This window comes from Rattus norvegicus, chromosome 1, assembly GCF_036323735.1.
Source record: "Rattus norvegicus strain BN/NHsdMcwi chromosome 1, GRCr8, whole genome shotgun sequence".
In the NCBI taxonomy this organism is placed as follows: Eukaryota; Metazoa; Chordata; class Mammalia; order Rodentia; family Muridae; genus Rattus; species Rattus norvegicus.
Genome location: NC_086019.1, coordinates 71,593,120 through 71,598,086, shown reverse-complemented (window position 1 = coordinate 71,598,086; position 4,967 = coordinate 71,593,120). Strand labels below are relative to the sequence as shown.

The 4,967-nt window shown below is 39.1% G+C and overlaps 1 protein-coding gene across 7 annotated transcripts in view; it reads left to right on the top strand.

Moving 5' to 3' along the window:
• Zfp40 (zinc finger protein 40) overlaps positions 1-4,967 on the top strand; it is a 263,006-nt gene that overhangs the window by 60,738 nt on the left and 197,301 nt on the right. The window lies entirely within an intron of this gene.

Genomic DNA, 4,967 nt, shown 5'->3' with positions numbered 1-4,967 from the left:
AATAATTTTCACTTAATTCTCAAAGTATTTTTATATCTTTATTTCTGTCTTGAACTATTTTTATTTGGTAGAGAATTATTCTTTTTCCATGTGTTTGTATTTTTTTGCTGTTAGTATTGTTGTTTACATATGGTTATACTGAATTATTACTAACAGGATGCAGTGAGTTTTTTTTCTTTTGCTTTTCAGTTTCCTTGTATGTGTTGTGACTTGCTTTATGTTTGAGTACTTGGTCAATTATTGAGAATTTTTTATGAAAATTTGATAATAATGTTTACTATGTATGATTTTAGGAAAACTATCATAAATACATGTTAGGCCCATTTGGTTTACAAAGATTGGTAATTCCAGTATTTCTTTGTTTAGTTTCTGTCTAGATAATCTGAGTATTAGTGAAAGTTGAGTGTAGTGATAGTTAACCTGCTCTGCTTCTGGTGAGTTGCACTTTCACATCTGCCCAAGAGCAATCTGGATTCTTGAATGAAAGACACACACACACACACACACACACACACACACACACACACACACACACACACACACCCCAGTTAATTTTTATATGCCTTTGCTTTTGCTGGGATCTTCTAATCTGTCCCACAGCTAGCAAACACTCCCCTCTGGCATCCCACATTTAACACACTTTGAAATCTATATTTCTTCTCATCTAGAACCACTTACCTGAATTCTTATATGTCTGGTCCATCTTATACCCCACTCGTGGTGATTCTGCTTCTATGCCTTGCTTCTCTCTTTCAAGCCCAGGAATCCTCAAATGCCCGTCTGTCTGTACTGCCCAGCCATTGGCTGTTGACATCTTATTTACCAATGAAAGGCAACTGGGTTCAGGATTCCTTGGTGTCTTAACTGCAGACACTATTGTAAGCACTGTTGGTGACCAAAATTAACATTATAATGCCAGCATCATTAAACCAAACCTTCTTCAACTGAGTATTAAAGTCCACAAATAACAGTGTGAGAGTATATGTAAAACTGTAGAAGTATTTTTTGCAAACTTGTGTGCCCGACTTCAGAGGACACAGTCGATAAGGTTTGAAATGTCATATTAGGTTTTTATCCTTTGAAAAGTGTGAAGTATTCTTCCCTATATTTTCAGGTTAGGTCTGGTTTGCAATCTACTCTGTTACATATTGGTGTGAATGTACAAATTTTCTTCCTAGGTTCATTTGCTTAGAAAACCTTTTTACAACACATTATCCTGAGGTAATGTGAATTTCTATCAGTGAGGTATGTCCATTGGATGCTTGACAGGATGGATTCTATTTTCCTATACATGATGTCAGTCTGTGTCTTTTTATTATAGAGAAATTAAAACCATTGATATTGAGAGATATTAATGACCAATCATTGTTGATTTCTATTACTTTGTTTTTGTTAATTTTGTTCTTGTTGGAATTTTTGTGTGGTAGGAAATTTTCTACCATTTGGATAGGTGTGACTTCTTGCAGAATTTTAGCAGATCCTTTGTATCTGGCAAGAATCCATAGTATTTCACCTAGGCTTTGAAGTAGCCTGTTTTACATTTTATACACATTTTAAAATTATTATTGGATATATTTTATTTACATTTCAAATGTTATTCCCTTTCCCAGTATCCTGTCCATAAGCCCTATACCCCTTCCCCTTCCCCCACTTTATAAGAGTGTTTCTCTCCCCATTCACCCCAACTTTCCCCAACACTGGGGGTCCAAAGTTGGCAAGACCAAAGGGTTTCACCTTCCTTTGGTGCCCAACAAGGAAATACTCTGTTACATATGCAACTGGAGCAATGGGTCATTGCATGTATAGTCTTTTGGTAGTGGTTTATCCCCTGGGAGCTCTGGTTGGTTGGCATTGTTGTACTTATGGAGTTGGAAGTCCCTTCAACTCTTTCAATCCTTTCTCTAATTTCTCCAACAGGGGTTCTGTTCTCATTTCAATGTTTTGTTGCTAGCATAAGCCTCTAAATTTGACATGATCTGTATGTGTCTCTCAGGAAAAACCTATACCCAGATCCTGTCAACGTACACTTCTTAGCTTCATCAATCTTATCTAGTTTTGGTGACTATAAATAGACCACATGAGCGGCAGGCTCTGAATGACTATTCCTTCCTTCTCTGCTTTAAATTTGGCCTCCATATCACCTACTATGAACATTTCTTTTCACCATTTTAAGAAAGAGTAAAACATCTGCACTTCGGTCATTCTTCTTCTTGAGTTTTATGTAATCTGTGGTATCTTGGGTAATTAGATATTTTCTGTTAATATCCACATATCAGTTAGTACATTCTATGTGTGTTTTCCTGTGATTGGGTTACCTCACTCAGGATGATATTTTCCAGTTCCAACCATTTGCCTATAAATTTCATGAAGTCATTGTTTTTGATAGCTGAGTATTACTTCTTTTTTTTTTATTAACTTGAGTATTTCTTATATACATTTCGAGTGTTATTCCCTTTCCCGGTTTCCGGGCAAACATCCCCCTCCCCCCTCCCCTTCCTTATGGGTGTTCCCCTCCCCACCCTCCCCCCATTGCCGCCCTCCCCCCAACAGTCTAGTTCACTGTGGGTTCAGTCTTAGCAGGACCCAGGGCTTCCCCTTCCACTGGTGCTCTTACTAGGATATTCATTGCTACCTATGAGATCAGAGTCCAGGGTCAGTCCATGTATAGTCTTTAGGTAGTGGCTTAGTCCCTGGAAGCTCTGGTTGCTTGGCATTGTTGTACATATGGGGTCTTGAGCCCCTTCAAGCTCTTCCAGTTCTTTCTCTGATTCCTTCAACGGGGATCCTATTCTCAGTTCAGTGGTTTGCTGCTGGCATTCGCCTCTGTATTTGCAGTATTCTGGCTGTGTCTCTCAGGAGAGATCTACATCCAGCTCCTGTCGGTCTGCACTTCTTTGCTTCATCCATCTTGTCTATATGGGTGGCTGTATATGTATGGGCCATATGTGGGGCAGGTTCTGAATGGGTGTTCCTTCAGTATCTGTTTTAATCTTTGCCTCTCTATTCCCTGCCAAGGGTATTCTTGTTCCCCTTTTAAAGAAGGAGTGAAGCATTCACATTTTGATCATCCGTCTTGAGTTTCATTTGTTCTAGGCATCTAGGGTAATTCAATCATTTGGGCTAATAGCCACTTATCAATGAGTGCATACCATGTATGTATTTCTGTGACTGGGTTAGCTCACTCAGGATGATATTTTCCAGTTCCAACCATTTGCCTACGACTTTCATAAAGTCATTGTTTTTGACAGCTGAAAATATTCCATTGTGTAGATGTACCACATTTTCTGTATCCATTCCTCTGTTGAAGGGCATCTGGGTTCTTTCCAGCTTCTGGCTATTATAAATAAGGCTGCAATGAACATAGTGGAGCACGTGTCTTTTTTATATGTTGGGGCATCTTTTGGGTATATGCCCAAGAGAGATATAGCTGGATCCTCAGGCAGTTCAATGTCCAATTTTCGGAGGAACTTCCAGACTGATTTGCAGAATGGTTGTACCAGTCTGCAATCCCACCAACAATGGAGAAGTGTTCCTCTTTCTCCACATCCTCGCCAGCATTTGATGTCACCTGAGTTTTTGATCTTAGCCATTCTCACTGGTGTGAGGTGAAATCTCAGGGTTGTTTTGATTTGCATTTCCCTTATGACTAAAGATGTTGAACATTTTTTAGGTGTTTCTCAGCCATTCGGCATTCCTCAGCTGTGAATTCTTTGTTTAGCTCTGAACCCCATTTTTTCTAGGGCTATTTGTCTCCCTGCGGTCTAACTTCTTGAGTTCTTTGTATATTTTGGATATAAGGCCTCTGTCTGTTGTAGGATTGGTAAAGATCTTTTCCCAATCTGTTGGTTGCCGTTTTGTCCTAACCACAGTGTCCTTTGCCTTACAGAAGCTTTGCAGTTTTATGAGATCCCATTTGTCGATTCTTGATCTTGGAGCATAAGCCATTGGTGTTTTGTTCAGGAAATTTTTTCCAGTGCCCGTGTGTTCGAGATGCTGCCCTAGTTTTTCTTCTATTAGTTTGAGTGTGTCTGGTTTGATGTGGAGGTCCTTGATCCACTTGGACTTAAGCTTTGTACAGGGTGATAAGCATGGATCGATCTGCATTCTTCTACATGTTGCTCTCCAGTTGAACCAGCACCATTTGCTGAAAATGCTATCTTTTTTTCCATTTGATGGTTTTGGCTCCTTTGTCAAAAATCAAGTGACCATAGGTGTGTGGGTTCATTTCTGGGTCTTCAATTCTATTCCATTGGTCTATCTGTCTGTCTCTGTACCAATACCATGCAGTTTTTATCACTATTGCTCTGTAATACTGCTTGAGTTCAGGGATAGTGATTCCCCCTGAAGTCCTTTTATTGTTGAGGATAGCTTTAGCTATCCTGGGTTTTTTGTTATTCCAGATGAATTTGCAAATTGTTCTGTCTAACTCTTTGAAGAATTGGATTGGTATTTTGATGGGGATTGCATTGAATCTGTAGATTGCTTTTGGAAATTGGCCATTTTTACTATATTAATCCTGCCAATCCATGAGCATGGGAGATCTTTCCATCTTCTGAGGTCTTCTTCAATTTCCTTCTTCAGTGTCTTGAAGTTCTTATTGTACAGCTCTTTTACTTGCTCAGTTAAAGTCACACCGAGGTACTTTATATTATTTGGGTCTATTATGAAGGGTGTCATTTCCCTAATTTCTTTCTCGGATTGTTTCCCTTTTGTGTAGAGGAAGGCTACTGATTTATTTGAGTTAATTTTATACCCAGCCACTTTGCTGAAGTTGTTTATCAGCTTTAGTAGTTCTCTGGTGGAACTTTTGGGATCACTTAAATATACTATCATATCATCTGCAAATAGTGATATTTTGACTTCTTCTTTTCCGATCTGTATCCCCTTGACCTCCTTTTGTTGTCTGATTGCTCTGGCTAGAACTTCAAGAACTATATTGAATAAGTAGGGAGAGAGTGGGCAGCCTT